The 17,574-nt window shown below is 40.2% G+C and overlaps 1 long non-coding RNA gene across 4 annotated transcripts in view; it reads left to right on the forward strand.

Annotated features, from left to right (window-relative positions):
* LOC137616472 (uncharacterized) overlaps nt 1–17,574 on the forward strand; it is a 500,855-nt gene that overhangs the window by 460,683 nt on the left and 22,598 nt on the right. For 3 of the 4 annotated variants that reach the window (XR_011039432.1, XR_011039435.1, XR_011039433.1), the window contains one exon: nt 4,430–4,591. This is a non-coding gene — a long non-coding RNA (uncharacterized lncRNA). Of the gene's footprint in view, nt 1–4,429; nt 4,592–8,423; nt 8,660–17,574 lie in introns of all 4 variants that reach the window. The other variant, XR_011039434.1, reaches the window with a different exon arrangement.

Raw genomic sequence — 17,574 nt, forward strand, 5'->3', positions numbered from 1 at the left:
GTTTTTTCAACATAATTCATGGTTGGCTGAGTATTGTTGCTTTAGGACTACTGTAGCTAATTATATAAGACCGATTACAGGCTGATTGTTGTTGCTTTTAGGACTACTGAGGCTAATTTTACATGACCTAGAGGCATAGTGTTGTGGGTTTTTAGGATTACAGTACCTAATTGTACATGACTTACTACAGGCCAAGTATTGTTGTTTTTAGGATTACAGTGCCTAATTGTACATGACCAAATATAGGCTGAATATTGTTGCTTTTATTACTACTGGGGCTAATTGTGCGTGACCTTCTACAGGCTGCATATAGTTATTTTTAGGAGTACATTGCCTAATTGTACATGACCAATTGCAGGCTGAATAATGTTGCTTTTATTGCTACTGTGAATAATTGTGCATGACGTACTACAGGCTGCGTATTGTTGCTTTTAGGATTACAGTTTCCAATCGTACATGGCTGATTACAGTCTGGTCTGACTGTCCATTCCTACCTCTGAACCTTTTTTAGTAGCCGATTTTTCTCCCAATCCATATGCTTACCTGCGCAGGTTTGCTCCTAAGCCTTGTGTTAGCCGAGTCTATTATTTTGAGTTTTTTTTTTTATTTATTTATTTAACAAGCTTCTTCTCTTTCGGCTTATTTAACAAACAATTTTGTAAAAGATACCCTCGTCCAGTTTACAAATCACTTTTAAGGAACAAGGCTTATCGCCTATCGAGATTCATTCAAGTTGTTCCTGTCTCAAGTGAAAGGTTTTGTGCCATAAGACATCTGTCGACTCGTTTACATTTCAATTTTACATCAGCATTGGTGAGAATTTCATTTTAAGAATTCAATTCTTATAATCAAGGTAGAAATCTATACCTTTTAAATTTCCATTTCTTAGTCAAGAGGAAAGGACCTTTTTTTCCGTTTCGATCGCGCGTTTTTACTATTTTGACCTTCTCTTCATAATAAAAACAACGGTAAGACGTCAGGGAAAAACTATTCACTCACTAAGCGTAAACAAACCAGTACTTGAACCGGTCAAGCCAGTATGAGTCTTGCAGCTTCGCATATGTGTAAAAGAGAAAAAAAGTAGTTACCAGTGTCAGAAAAACATAATACGTATATCAGTCGACAAGAGCATCAGTAAAGGAGGCAAATGTATGATGATGGTTTGTGGTAGTATAGGGGGAAGGAGGGAGCTTGGTAGAAGGAGAGGGACATTGAAAAAGTGTTATGGATGGGAGGGTAAGGGGGAGAGAGGAGGGGGATTCTTAACGCACACACATTAACCAAAGAATGGGAGTTTGACTCTCCATTCCTCGTCCAAAGAGGGAGTCACGCGGGACGAATCGAAGTCTGACCAATCAAAATATTTCCCCAAGTGTCACCTACCGCAGCGATGGTGGCGCCGCCCTAGTGGACAAAGACACCAGTAATGGATCCGTTCCACCCTCTGGGAGGAACAGCCTCGTTTGTGCCGTACGAACTCATTAATATCGCGCTTGATATCTCATGAATGAGAACCCACTCGTCTGTGATAGAGCCGTTGCTTCGAATCTCTCTTTCGCCTGCGAAGACATTTCCCTTTTGCCTAATAAAGATATCAGGATTCCTCTATTTAACACATCCAGGTTCTCTTATACATCCTCCTTCTCATCACCATTCTTTTTTTTTCTCTTTTTTTGCTTTCTTCTTCACACCTTTTAAATCAGATCCGAGATCCCTGCCTGGAAAAATCCCCCTGCCGATTCGTTCCAGCCGCTATATTTCATTTCAGCGCAACTTTGTGCTGTAAGCGGAGCCGTCCAGTCTGTCGCTCGCCTAGTTGGCCATTTGGAGCCGTTTAATATATGTATGAGTTTGGTACGGACGACCACCCCGAAGGGACTATTTTTCATGCCACTCCAGAAAAGTTGACCTCATGTGAAACTACCCCGTAGGAGAGAGAGAGAGAGAGAGAGAGAGAGAGAGAGAGAGAGAGAGAGAGAGAGATTGTTTGTGCGGGTATAAATGACATTCAGATGTTGCAATTATCATCTCGGAGCCTTTAGAAACTAATGTGAATAATCGTGCAGTTGGTCGTGTTTCATCTTCAATGTGCAATACACGAGAGGTTAATTGTTACTTTGATGTCATGACTTTTAAGAATGAAAATCGTCAATATCAGGAGTATGGTAAACTACGTTGTTCAGGTCACTCTTTAAGTAGCCGATGGTACTTAAATCTGCTACATTTTTATCGGCCTTGCCATTTTCACCTGTTTGACATTTTACCTCAGTTGGATTCAGTTTAGTCCATCCCCCAACCCAAACACTTTCATCCGTTTATTTGTATAAAATAAACTGCCTACGATACAATGTGTAACTGTATTGGCAAGTGTTGACAAAATTATTTTTCCCAATTTCTCCTCAACGTTCTGCAATCCGAAGATACACGAAGTGTGAGGTCTTAAGAGGAACACTTTCTCGGATTGAAACTTTGTAAAGACTTTTTATCCAAATGATCGAGGAGAGGATGGGTGTTATTTTTTCTATCCAAATGATCGAAGAAAGGGTGAGAATTATACTTGCTTGGATATTCGTTATTTTTATTTGCTTCAATGTCCATTTTGCTATTCCATTATCATGCAAAATTATTTTACGAATGAATGGTTGTCCTGTACAACCAACGTTTAGATAAGTTTACTAATAAAGTTTGTCATATGAGTGTGCGTTTTTATTCTAAATCTATTTAGTGCAGTAATAATTTTTTAAGAAATTTCTGCTCTCAGATATTTGAAATATTTATTCAAAATATTTTGGCAGACATTATTATTAAAGATATATATATATATATATATATATATATATATATATATATATATATATATATATATATATATATATATACATATATATATATAAATATATATACATATATATTTATACATTATATACATGTATATGTATGTATATATATACATTATATATATATATATATATATATATATATATATATACACACTATTTACATGTATATGTATGTATATATCTACATTATATATATATATATATATATATATATATATATATATATAATGTAGATTTATACATACATATACATGTATATAGTGTATATATATATATATATTTATATATGTATATATATATATATATATATACTGTATATATATAATTTAGCGTGTGTATAATGTATATATATACGTGCCCTTTTAGGAATACTAGAATTTAGGGATTTACTGAATTTACCCATCTATATATGTATCTATGCATTAATATTTATATTTATACATTAATAAATAAATATATATATATATATATGTATATATATATAATATATATATATACACATTAATATATGTATATATATATATACTTTAATATATATATATATATATATATATATATATATATTTATATATATATATAAATATATATGTGTATATATATACACATTAATATATATATATATATATATATATATATATATATATATATATATATATATATATATATTGCTTTCGTCATTGTCTTGAATTTTGTGAAGATATTCTGGTTAATAGCATTGACGCCATTTTCGCACACAACAATTTTCTTCATTTATAACTTTTTCCCTCTCCTTCGTCAGAGCAAGAAAAAAAATGTTGGGTATGTATAAACATGTTAGATTGGTCTCCCTCAAGTACCCCCAGCAATGGCGAAATATCGGCTAGCTATGGCTCAACAAGATCATTGAATGGTTCAGAATAATGTTGTAAGAATTCTAAAAGATCAAAACAAGTTTTCCCCTGATAATCAAGTTTGTTTAGATACGGATCATTCCGTTTCTACCTAAAGAAATAATCTTTTGGCTGCTCTTTGATTTTGCCGAAGTAGAAAGCAGCTGAATACTAGTTCGGTAACTTGCTAATTACGCTTATAAAGGAAATCATAGATGTGTATGTATGTTGGATTCACATATCGGCAAACGGAATGCAAATGTAGACTCCATAATTTTCTCCACATTGCGAAAGGAACGTCCCAACGACCGGTTGCATTCTCTTGGACAAAAAGAAAGGTGAGATTTACGGCCGATTTTATGGGCTGTGCAGAGACTATAAAATCATGTCTCGTGTTTATAGTCAGGGCTGCCGCTTATGGTTGTAAGTAAAGAGATTGCCAGAGAATAAATTCTTATTTGATCAATCAGACTTGTGTGGATGTGAGACTTGTTTATTTCTGTTGGTGTTTTTTATGGATTGTTTGTTCATTTTCTTTCCTTCCTTATCCAACTCTTGTGTTCTTTTTGGCTCTCTTAAGTCTGAGTCGAATTTATCAACCAGAATATTTTTGTATGTGATAATACATCTTTTTGTTTTATATTTTTTCCAACTCTTCGTTTTTTAGTACGGTTATCGCAAGATTACATTATTGTAAAGTGCAATTAATTTTATTCTCAGATAAGGCTTGACGAAACACATTTGAAGCAGAGTTAAAGAAGTATCACAGACATGTATGGGGAATCAGAAAATAACGCATGGATACAAGAAAAAAAAAAGTGGTGCTGCTGTGACGGCAGAGAATGCTGCAAGGATCCGCTGATTGCTGTGTATGCCTACCACGTAAGTGATATTATCAGTGTTAACAACTCTCCAGCGATATTGATAGAGTTGAGCATCATGGACGTTTTAGTTGGGTCTTCTCAGACATATTTCGGCTACATCGGCTTAATGGGATGTCTTTAGATCAACTATCAACGTCTGAGAGAGAGAGAGAGAGAGAGAGAGAGAGAGAGAGAGAGAGAGAGAGAGAGAGAGAGAGAGAGAGAGAGAGAGAGCTATGGACACAAATTATTCTGAAGAATAGTGGTACACATGTATTCAGTAAAGTAATAATTTTGGCAGACTGAGTTGCACACTTCTGGAGCTATGTTTGCGTAGGAAGGTTTTGCTTACAGTGTACCATACGCAGGAAATCTTTTCAACACGCACTAATAGCCTTTTACTTTATATACATTCCTTCTTCATTTCTTCTATTTTGTTACCTAACCTTTCGACTTCTATCTTATGATGCAGCTGCCCCTAGCCCCTCTACTTTCGCTTCAGCACGGAATGGCTTTCCTGGTCCCAATACCAGTCCCCAAAGTCATGGATTTAATCTTGTCAGCATATCTATCATGCTATAGGTTTTCCGTAAAATCCTTTACCTAATTCTGTTTCTGATCTAGGTCTCATTGAATTTTCTAATTCTAATGTTTAAGAAAAAATAAATCAAATTTTTCTTAGTCAATTTGTTATTCGAATAGATCCCTCAACATTCTATGCATAATCTCGTAGCATTTTGTTTTTTTTCCTTATTTGAAAAAAAAAATTGGGATCTGTTCAACTTCTAAATACCCTAAGTAACGCTAATTAAACTTTAATTTTATTGTAAGCAAGCTTATCTCGATATATCCTTGGCTGGTTTGTTTCTTGCTTGCTTAATTTTACTCGCCAGGATTCATGTCTAGGCATATTTTGGAATTGAAAAGTACTAAGACCCTTTTTAAAGTAAGTATTGTTTAGCCAAGAGTTCTACTGGTAAAAAAAAAAAAAAAACTCCTTACCTCCCACCTACCTCCACTCCCACTAAAGAAAAACCTCAGGTTATGGGAAGATGGCTTTTAACAGGAAATTTCATCCACTGCGGCAAATTGATCACACAACAAAAGCCAAGCCGAGACCCATAATCTCTTGTCCAGTCAAGGACATAGTCTTTTGCCAAGCTTCACTATAGCAAAATTAAGTTTACGGAATATTGATGCTTTAGCCCCATTATGCCACAACAGTGACAACACTGTCTAACTCCTATACCATAATTGAAAGTGGTTATCAACTTTGTTAAGGTGGAGTTTTTTAAAATCAAACTAGCCTCTCTCATTCAAGAAATAGTGGTATCCTGCCTTAGCATCCTGTCCCTTAATCTGACAGTGGACTCCTAAGTAGAAGTGTTAATTTCAATAGTGTTGGAAATTGTTTCATTATAGCTCATTAAGGAAGGTGTAAGCAAGTTTTTTTTTTTTTTGTTCGTGCTTTTCGGAAGCTGTGACCTTTCAAAGCGTAACAAAAGCTTTAATCTTTGAGCATCGGCGAAATATTTTGTCAAACATGTAGTATTTGTCCGGAAGACTTTTATTTGCTATATAGTATTAGTCTTTATCCCTTCCATCCTCTAGTCTTCTTTCCTAAACATATTATAAAGAAGTGACCATCTACCTCATAAAAGTCCTCCCAATTTCTATTTTCAAAATATTTCATTGCTATAAAAAAATCTTTGGGTTGTCTCTGACATCTTACCTAAGTCGGAACCGGTACCATAAGCATTCCAGAGATATTGAAAGAGTATTATGCTTCAGCGAATCAAATGCTAATACTGTCTTTGTGTAATTTCACTTTACCTTTTCCGTAGTTTAAAACTACTTTAAATGTGTTGCACCCAATGCTAGCTTGGATCGATAAGAATCTGCCATTATGAAAAAGACCACACTCCCTCTTAAAGAAATCGCCTCTTATTATCGCAAAATTCATAATTCCTCACACAGAGCTGTTAAAAAAAAAAAAAGCTTTGAGTTACTTTATTCATATAACCATTTTTAATTGATACTGGTACTTTTTTTCATTCTAATTGCTCATTAAAATTTACAATACTATAAACAAGATTTTGTCCCTAGCAAAGTTATTAGTAACATCTTGGGGAGGAAACTGACAATCTACCAGTTTTATTTTTTATATCAATGTACCTATCCATCTTTTTTCTTTATCAATTCATTACAAAATATGCTTATCTCTCTTAATCACCGAGGCCGTAAAGCAGTTCTCTTGGTTATTTAATATGGGGCGTGGTTCTAACGAAAGTCAAGTACTTTATTATAGTAGGTAACAAAGAAAACATCAATCACACACAGCCTCTTGACCATTCCAAGGCTCTATCAACTTTTGTCTCCTGACCTTAAACGATGAATGGATGGAATTTTGGTCTTAAGCTGCTACTGGAATCAGGAAGGTCATTCTGTGCTGCTGTGTGAATGGGGGTAAACACTACTGTTTCACTGTATCGTCTGTGATGATATTGATTTGAATACGTAGTGTATTGTGTGTATTATGTTTAAAATGCCATAAATTGTTTTAAAATGCTGTACGTTCATTATGTAGAATGTTTAGTAGTATTTAGGATAAAATATTTGTATTTTAAGGGACTGAGTAATATGTGGATTTCTTGTTGTGCGCTGCCGAGTTTGGGTTTGGATAGGTAGGTAGCCAAGTTCAGGTTAGACGAGAGTCACGAGAGTATGTAAATCTGTGGTCTTTAGGAACGGTTGCCGTCCGAGGCACACCTACTGTTTGGACGGGTTATCATTTCCCTGTGCCGTAAAGAGTGGTAATAGTTTACAACACCACGCTCTCTATTTACTCCAAAATAATGGAATCCTGCAATTTTCATCTTCTTGCCCAGTAATTAGGTGGTTATTTAAATTCTGGGAAAGCAATAATTATCAAGATATGTTGGGGAAGGGGTTATAAAAAGAAAATAGCTCGGGTTTCCTCACTAAACAACTCGGAACTGACATTTCAACAAAGTCAACCAAACAGAATTCGTGATGCTAGCGTACATAAACAGAAGTCTGTGATGCCAGCGTACATTTGATATACTGTATATTCAAAATATGCTTAGTTAAAAATGGATTAATTACTCAAAAGTGTCCATAAAATATGCAATTTACAAATAGTGACACTTTTGAGTAATCACTCAATTTTTGATTAAGTATATTTTGAATATACAGTATATCAAATGTACGCTGGCATCACGAACTTCTGTTTATGTACGCTGGCATCACGAATCCTGTTTCGTTGATTGTTGACATGTCAGTTCCAAGACGTTTGGTGAGGAAACCGAGCTATTTTCTTTTTATAACCCCTTCCCCCTTCCTCAACATATCTTGCTAATTATTGCTTTCCCAGAATTTAAATAACCACCTAATTACTGTCCAAGAAGATGAAAACTGCTGGATTGCATTATTTTGGAGTAAATGGAGAGCGTGGTGTTGTAAACTATTATGACTTTATTATATTATGTTAAATGATTGTTTCAGGTGTTCTTAGAGCTGTTGTGTGGCAATGCTTAGTGGTAACTACCTAATTATACTACATGTTTATTTTGTTTCCGGTCAATATTGTACGTAGTTTATAATGTTATGTTAGCCTTAAAGGTTCATTGTGATTATTAGTAATTGATAATTATTCTAGTTCATATTCACGTGATTTACTGGTATGTTTGTTTGATGTTTTAAGTTTATTTGAATTACTTATCTCGTTATGGTATGTACTTTCCTAGAATAGTTTTGTGGATTGCAGTTTTTTAATTTATTAATTAAATTTATTTAGGATATTTTTTAGTATTTTTGATTACGTGTTTCAGATTGAAACGCATCAATAAAGAGCATTGTAACATCTCTCGTGACTTTCACTGCACATTCAACATTTCAACACATTTGACACAGGCCAAGAGGACGTTCACGAGAAAATGCAATATATTCGAGGACACCGTTGGACAATGGAGTGCTTCAACGGCGCTGACTGAGGTTTATGAGGAAGTCTGCAAAGCTTATGATGACTTGGAAGTTTGTCATGAGAATTGTCTCTCTCTTCGTTAAGGTTGGTGCCAGAGAGGAACATTTAATTGAGTTTGACGAATATATTGATATCTTCGAAAGAAATAAAGTCCAGATTATGTCTAGCCTACATACAAAAACGATATTCATGTGAAAGAGGACTCCAGTGTTAGAAGGGTTAAGGTGAAGGCTTTGCAACCACCTCATTTTAGTGGAGACATTATAGATTTTCTGAATTTCAAAGATGATTTTCAAAGATTGATGGTACATAGTTTTGTTAAGGATCCTTATGCCCTGAGGTCATGTTTGAGTGGTGACGCATCAAATACTGCCTGAGGTATTGGAAATGACTATGATGAAATGCTCAGTAGGTTAGATTTAAAGTATGGTGATAACTGCAAGTTAGTTGATGCAGTACTCTAAAACTTTAAATCGATCAAGCCTGTTAATGATGGTGATAACAGAGCGTTTGTCAAAATGGTTGAGAGAGTTGAGAGATGATGGTTAGACCTACAGAAGATGAATCTTGAAGGGGAAATGAACACGTCTAAAACAGTAAGCTACATAGGAAAGTTACTACCTATGACCCAAAAACCTGAGTGGGTAAAAGGGCAGAAGAACATAGAAGCTCCATTGAATTGTTTAAATATCTGATGGTCTTTCTGCTTGAAGAAAAAAGGGTACTGGAATTTATGAATTCAGATATCAGGACATATTCGAGTACTAGGATTTGTCATAATAAATCAGGTTAAGTTAATGAAGATACGATAACATCCATTAAAGATATTCCATATAAACATAATGAATTACTCCAACGTATAGATCAGCTAACTCAAATAGTAACTAATTTAAGTAAGGTTAAAATATATTTTGATGATGATACTTCGCAAACTGGGAAGTGCCTATTACATGAAAACTGCACATAAAATACTGGGAGCCGCTCAGCATTTGGCAATTAGGGTAATTTTGAGAACTGTTGAGGCGGTAAGGAAAATGACAGCATGTTTCAATTGTCTAAAAGCTGGTCATATATCAAATTTTTGTCGTCTCAAGAATACTCGCAATGTAATAACTGAAAGTCAGAGATGTGGAAATTTCATTATCCATTACTTCCTGGAGCATTTTCAGAAGGTTTGATGTACAATGCTACTCTTTCCGTCGATTCCAAGTGTCTGACAAGAAACAAAGCATTGCTAATGATTAGTAAATTATACAGCAATGGCACACCTTTCAATACGTTGTGGGACCCCGGAAATGTGGAATACCAAACACAGTTGCTGGAACGTTGGCTTTATTCGGCTTAAAGTTGTAGCAAGGTGTTGGCCAAGCCGGTACAGTGCTATAGACTCAATGTTGCCAAGATAGCATGCAAACACCAGCAGTCACAGTTACCAATTCACACCACATTCACCCCCACTGAGAAGAAGAATATACAGTACAGTACACATTCGAACCATAACAAAACATGAATTCACTCAGATTTCACACCAACTGCAATTATTCTCACATCGCATTTGCATTACAAAGCTCACCTTATTGGCACTACAAATTTCATATTTTAAACACAAGACTTACCCGGTAGTTATATATATAGCTTACGTCCCTGACGTCAACGGCAGAAAATTCGAAACTCGCGCCAACCGCCAGTTGGATAGCCAGGAGTACCACCCCTGCACCCTAGCGAGGTACCTGGGAACCATTCCAGTGACCCTCTTATATTCCCTGCCGTCGCTAGCGGCGACACGTGAATTCTACTCCGTCATTACTGATCGTTTTTTTGGTGAAGTACAAATCTTTGGTTATTGACTCCCGCTTGTTTTTGATCTCGCTTTGGATATTTCTTGGTTTTGTTTGGATTAGATGATTTTTGACCTTTGCTTGTCTGAATTCTCTTTAAATTTTCAAAATGGCCACCCCCTCTATTACTTTTAGGTTATGTGTGACTAGTGGGTGTAAGACCCGTATGGCTAAAGCCTCTCTTGACCCCCATTCTCTCTGTGTTGCATGTAGGGGTAAAGAGTGTGATTTAGGTGATCGCTGTGACGAATGTGTTTTGCTGTCAGAGCATGAATGGATTGATTTTGATAAATACAGGCGTAAACTTAAAAGGGATAGATCGAGGCGTAGTTCTTCTTGCTCTTCTAGAGATATTTCCTCCTCCCATGTCATTAATCCTATTCCTTCACCTGTAGTGGTAGATCCTGATCCCACTATTGCAATTGCTAATGAACCTTCACTAAAGGATATGTTAGTGGCGATTCAAGCTCTTGGCGCTAAAGTTGAATCTTTGGCTGCGGACAGGACACAGTTGATGTCCGATGTGCGTCTTTTGAAAGGTGAAGGTGCAAGTGCAGTGAAGTTAAGTGCAGTGGAGGGTGCGCCTGCTCGTGTCTGTCGTCCTCCTAGTCCTAGACCTTTTCCAAGCTCCCCAACCCCTGGGAGAAGGAATGTCGAAAGGCGAAAGGAGACGAGAGGCTTTAACAAACGAGCAGACGTCCCCTCGAACGTACCTGTGGGCGCCTCCCAGGACGTTCGCCCTCACCATCGGAAAGGTGAGGTTAAGTGTTTTTCGTCGTCTTCGGATGACCCCTTGCCTAAAAGAGGCTGGAAGCTCGCTTCCAGGCCTCTTAAGAGATCCTATGATACGGCCTATCGACGTCCTGCTAGTTCTAAGCCTGGATGCAGTCATTGGGATTCTCCAGAGCCTTTTGAAAGCCCCCCGACCAAACATCCTTTTAGGACTCTGGACGTTTCCAAGGATCCTTCTGGGCACCCAGGTCCAGGCTTTACCTCATTCCAAGCTCCCAAGCAGCCTTCAGACTGGATTTCGCCTTCTAGGCGCTCTATTCCGTTTAGAGGTGAGGAGAATGTTATGACCTCATCGCCGATTTCACAACGTTCAGATCCTGACTTTGTTTTTCTTCAAGACATGCAAAGCAGGCTCTCTTCCTTTATGCAATCATACCATCGCAGCGACAAATCTTGTATCAGCGATCGTGATCGGAGAAGTGAGTCAGGACATGTTTCCGAGCGGCCTCGTATTCGGGGTTCGAAGCTTCCTGCTAGCCGATTCGAACGGCCTTTAGGAAACGATCGTGATCGTTGTCCTAAGTCCGCTGTCCACGGTTCTAATATTGAACGTGATCGAGACTGTGTGCCTGTGCGTTCTTCTAAGAAAGACGTCGGACGTCCTGTTAAACAGGTTTTTGATCGCCCTTCGACTCAGGTTCCTGAACTTCCTACTGAACAGGCTGCCGATCCTCAGGTTCAGACTGCCGAACGTCCTTGCAAACAGGCTACCGAACGTCCTTTTAAACAGGCTGCCAAACGTCCTATCCTTCAGGAAATTTCCCTCTCTGCCAATTACTTTAGTGAGCGTCCTTCAGGTCGCATTTCTGGGAGGGTTACAGTTGAACGAGTCGCTGAACAACGAGCGATTCGTAGTACCGATTGCTTGCCAGTAGTTGACTGCAAGCGTGTTTCTGAATATGATCCTGAACGTCCTTTCCCTGGTCATATTTCGGATGTTAGTTTGGATTACGAGGAGGAGCCTTATGCTTTTCAAGACATGGACAGGAACTTCTCGTCTCTGATTCGGTTGAGCTGCACGCGACTCTGCCGCCTGTTACTGTTCGCAATGAGCCTGTTTCTTTTGCGGTTGACACTCAGATTTTTTCTGATATTGATACCGCTCTTAACCTTTCTGCTCCCGGAGGAACGTCGCTGGAGAAGGAGGTAGAAGCACAGCTTTCTCCTTTGGAGTTTGATGACGTTCGGCTGATCTTAAAAAACTTATGAAAGTTTTTACGGAAGAGTTTTCGGACTTTTTTGTGCTTATAGCTCCACGCTCTCCTCCGTCTGAGTTTACTCTAGGCAAAGCCTCTAAGAAAGCCCGTTTTACTAAGATGGTTCTGTCACGTTCGTCCAAGAGAGCTCTGAAATTAATGGGTGACTGGTTACAGTCTAAGAAGGCCTTAGGAAAGACTTCTTTTTCCTTTCCTCCAGCTAGACTGGCTTCGAGGTCGAGCATCTGGTACGAGACAGGAGAAGTTCTCGGCTTGGGGATTCCTGCCTCTGCCCAGGGAAATTTCTCAAGCCTCATAGACGCTCCTCGTCGGTCGGCCATGAGGAAGACCAAAATTTTTTGGTCCACTTCAGAAATGGACCACCTTCTCAAAGGAATTTTTTGGGCCTTTGAAGTTTTTAACTTCCTAGACTGGACGCTGGGGGCCTTGGGTAAGAAAGTTGAGGCTCTTAAAGAGGGGGATACCTCTGCCCTGGTCCATTTGATGTCGTGCATGGACAAGGCCTTAAGGGATGGCGCTAATGAGCTTGCAGCTCTTTTTTTCTGCAGGCATCCTTAAGAAAAGAGACCAACTTTGCTCTTTTCTTTCGCAGGGGGTGACTCCCTTCCAGAAGTCCGAACTCTTATATGCTCCTCTTTCTCCATTACTGTTTCCGCAAGAACTTATCAGGGAGATCTCTGCAGCTTTAGCTCAGAAGACCACTCAGGATCTTGTCTTCAAGTCCGCTAGAAAGGCTTTACCTTCCTCTTTTGTCAGCCGCAAGTCTAAGGAAGATACTTTTCCTAAGTTTTCCCAGCCCTTTCGAGGAAGATCTTCTAGTAGGGGTAGCTCCAGACCTGATGCTAGAAGGAGTAAGAGAAGAGGTTTCAGGGCAGGGCAAAGCAGAGTCTGACAGCTTTCGCCTTCAGGCAGTGGGTGCCAGACTCCTCAAATTCTGGCAAGCGTGGGAGAAGAGAGGGGCAGACCAATGGTCTATTCAGATCTTGAGGGAGGGTTACAAGATCCCCTTTCAAGGGAGCCCTCCCCTGGTCTCAGTGCCCGTGGATCTCTCTCCCAGATACAGAGAGGAGGCAAAGAGACAACCTCTTTCGAACCAAGTGTCTCTTATGTTAGAGAAGGGGGCCATAGAGAAGGTTCAGGATATCCGTTCACCTGGTTTCTACAATCGGCTATTCCTGGTACCCAAGAACTTGGGGAGATGGCGTCCAGTTCTGGACGTGAGTGCGCTGAACAGGTTCATCATCAAAACGAAGTTCACCATGGAGACTTCGAAGTCAGTGTTAGCAGCAGTAAGGAGAGACGACTGGATGGTCTCATTGGACCTTCGGGACGCCTACTTCCACATCCCCATCCATCCGAGCTTCAGACCCTACCTCAGGTTCGTTTTCATGGGAGACGTCTTCCAATTCAGAGCCCTATGCTACGGTCTTTGCACAGCGCCTCAGATCTTTACGAAGCTCATGCTGAATGTAGCAAAGATCTTACATTCAAGGGGCATAAGAGCCTCCCTGTATCTCGACGACTGGCTTCTCAGAGCGCACTCTTACGATCACTGCCTGAAGGATCTTCAGACAACCTTGGACCTTGCGGAAGAACTAGGTCTCCTTGTAAACAAGGAAAAGTCTCTCTTGGTTCCATCTCAAGAGATTCTATATTTGGGGATGACGATACGGAGTCAGATTTTTCGGGCTTTTCCGTCTCCCTCAAGGATAGAGCAAGCCAAGTTGAAACTGAGTTCGTTTCAAAGCAAGGAAGTTTGCTCAGCAAGGAAATGGATGAGTCTGATTGGAACCCTCTCCTCCTTGGAGCAGTTCGTCCCACTGGGAAGGCTGAACCTTCGTCCTCTCCAGTTCCATCTCAACACCCATTGGGACAAGGAAAGGGACTTAGAATCGATGTCCATTCCTATCACGAACCCCATCAAAGTCTGCCTTCGGTGGTGGGAGGAATCAGACAAGTTCCAGGAGGGTCTCGATTTGTCAATGAAAAGCCCAGACCTTGTGTTATGCTCCGACACCTCGGACACGGGATGGGGAGCAACCCTAGACAAATTAGAAGTCTCGGGTCTTCGGACAGAACCCCAGAAATCTTTGCATATCAACCACAAGGAGTTATTGGCAGTTCTTTTAGCCCTCAGAGGTTTCGAGGCTTTAGTCACCAACAAAGTAGTTCAGGTCAATTCGGACAACACGACAGCATTGGCGTACATCTCGAAGCAAGGGGGAACGCACTCGATATCTCTGTACGAGACGTCAAGGAATCTCCTGGTGTGGGCAAGAGAGAGAAATATTATTCTTCTCACGCGTTTCATTCAAGGGGAGAAAAACGTTATGGCAGACAGTCTCAGCAGACGGAATCAGATCCTTCCAACAGAGTGGACCCTCAACCTTCAGGTGTGCAAGAGCCTGTGGCGTCTTTGGGGTCGTCCTTGCATAGACCTCTTCGCAACCTCAAAGACGAAGAGGCTAGAGGCTTATTGCTCCCCTGTTCCAGATCCAGAAGCAGTCCACATAGACACGTTTCTTTTGGACTGGTCCAATCTAGATCTCTATGCATTCCCTCCTTACAAGATCTTGTACAGGGTAATACCGAAATTTGTGACATCCAAAGGAACCAGGATGACCCTTGTGGCTCCCTATTGGCCGTCAAGAGAATGGTTCACAGAGGTACTGGAATGGGTGATAGACACCCCAAGAATTCTTCCTCTAAGAGCAGATCTTCTCAGACAACCCCACTTGGAAAGATTGCATCAAAATCTCCGCGCTCTTCAGCTGACTGCCTTCAGACTATCGAGAGACTCGCTAGATCTAGAGGCTTTTCGAAGGAGGCAGCTCAGGCTATTGCGAGAGCAAGAAGGACTTCAACCATCAAGGTCTATCAATCTAAGTGGAAGGTTTTCAGAGAGTGGTGTAGAGTCAACTCTCTTTCCTCATCCAGTACCTCTGTAGCTCAAATTGCAGATTTCCTGCTTTATCTTCGAAGGAAATGCAATTTCTCCTCCTCTACTATCAAAGGCTATAGGAGTATGTTAGCTACTGTGTTTAGGCATAGAAGCCTTGACCTCTCTGGCAATAAGGATCTACAAGAGCTTCTCAAGTCTTTCGAGACTTCAAAACGTCGGAACCAAGACTCTCCAGCCTGGAATCTGGATATTGTTTTGAAATTTCTCATGAGCGACAGGTTTGAGCCACTGGGTTCAACTTCCTTGAAAGACCTCACTATGAAGACTTTATTTTTGGTCAGTCTTGCGACGGCCAAAAGAGTGAGCGAGATTCATGCGTTTAGCAAAAACGTTGGGTTTCGTAATGGCAAAGCTGTCTGTTCCTTGCAGTTAGGCTTTCTTGCCAAAAACGAACGCCCTTCTCAACCTTGGCCTAAAGCATTCGAGATTCCAAATCTTACGGATCTGGTTGGAGATGAGGTACAAAGAGTCTTGTGCCCATTTAGAGCTCTAAGATGCTACTTGGAGAGAACAAGAGATTTACGAGGCAAGTCTGAATCTTTGTGGTGTTCAGTCAGGAAGCCCTCTTTACAGATGTCTAAAAACGCCTTGTCTTATTTTGTCAGGCTTTTAATTAGGGAAGCTCATATTCATTGTAATGAATCAGACCTTGGGCTTTTAAAGGTCAAGTCACATGAGGTCAGAGCAGTGGCAACGTCGGCTGCATTCAGGCAGAACAGATCTCTACAAAGCATAATGGACACGACCTTCTGGAGGAGCAAATCCGTGTTCGCGTCGTATTATTTGAAAGGTATTCAGACTTGTTATGAGGACTGTTTCACTCTGGGTCCATTCGTAGCAGCGAGTGCAATAGTGGGTGAAGGATCCACCACTATGTTCCCATAATCCCAATAACCTTTTCTTCTCTTGGTACTTTTAATTGTTTTTATGGTTGTTTGTGGAGATTGTGTCAGTCTTCCACAATCATTGATTTTGTCAGGTGGTCATGTTTGTGCCCTGAGAGCACCCGGAATTGGTTATTGGAGGAGGTTCTGTCATGATGAGGTTTTGACACAGGTTTGACAGTCCCTTCGAGATCTTCAGCCCCCTGGGAGGATCGCTGGATCTCATAAGGCTAGCAGACATAATGAGGCAGAGTTTCATTGAAGTCAGCTTCCTTATCAGGTATGAACCCTTAAGTTTTGTTTTAATTAACTCTTAAGTAGAATTCCAGATATGCTAGCTGTCTCTAACCCTCCACCAAAGGTGTTAATCAGCTATATATATAACTACCGGGTAAGTCTTGTGTTTAAAAATGATATTTTCATTAATAAAATAAATTTTTTAACATACTTACCCGGTAGTTATATATAATTTTAGTCCCACCCTCCTCCCCTCTAGAGACTAGAGGCATGGAATATATGAGGGTCACTGGAATGGTTCCCAGGTACCCCGCTAGGGTGGAGGGGTGGTACTCCTGGCTATCCAACTGAAGGTTGGCGCGAGTTTCGAATTTTCTGCCGTTGACGTCAGGGACGTAAGCTATATATTGTACCAACCGTGTTTCACACAATTGTACATAATTCCTTTTGTATATATTATGCTAGTATCTTCGCTCTTCCCTCGCACTAAAACGAACATGAAAATTCATGTCTGGTTTTTCCTCTGTAATATTGTCTGGCTTTTGAACTTGTTATGTCCTGTTGCCTTGAGGTTTTGTATATAAGGAGAGTGTTCCACAATAATATAACTCAGTCGTTTCTAACCTGCCTTTGAGTTCACACCCTTACTCGGCGCTGTCACATTGGTGACCCCGGAAGTCGACTCGCTCCCACTGCCTTCCACCCCCACCTCCCTCGCCCCTCCATCGTTGGTACTATGACGGAGGCGGACTCTCCTACGGCAGTTGGCACTGCGGCCGCCCCATTGAAACTTTCACCGTTCGCCAGCGGAGAAGTCCACTTTCATATCAGGGGCGTGACTCGCTCAACCACCAAAGCGGATTATGTTCTCGCGGCGATACCCGAGGAAACCTTCCCAGAAATATCCGACTGGCTTTGTGAACAAGGAGACACCCCAATAGCGTATGACGCCCTCAAAACATACCTTCTGCAGCAGTACTCGCCGTCGCCAGCCGCCCGTATAGCAAAGCTTTTTCAGCTCTCGCAACAACCGTTTGGGGACCAAAGGGCTTCGCTTGCCCTCAGGGAA

The sequence above is a fragment of the Palaemon carinicauda genome, chromosome 22 (assembly GCF_036898095.1).
Source record: "Palaemon carinicauda isolate YSFRI2023 chromosome 22, ASM3689809v2, whole genome shotgun sequence".
In the NCBI taxonomy this organism is placed as follows: Eukaryota; Metazoa; Arthropoda; class Malacostraca; order Decapoda; family Palaemonidae; genus Palaemon; species Palaemon carinicauda.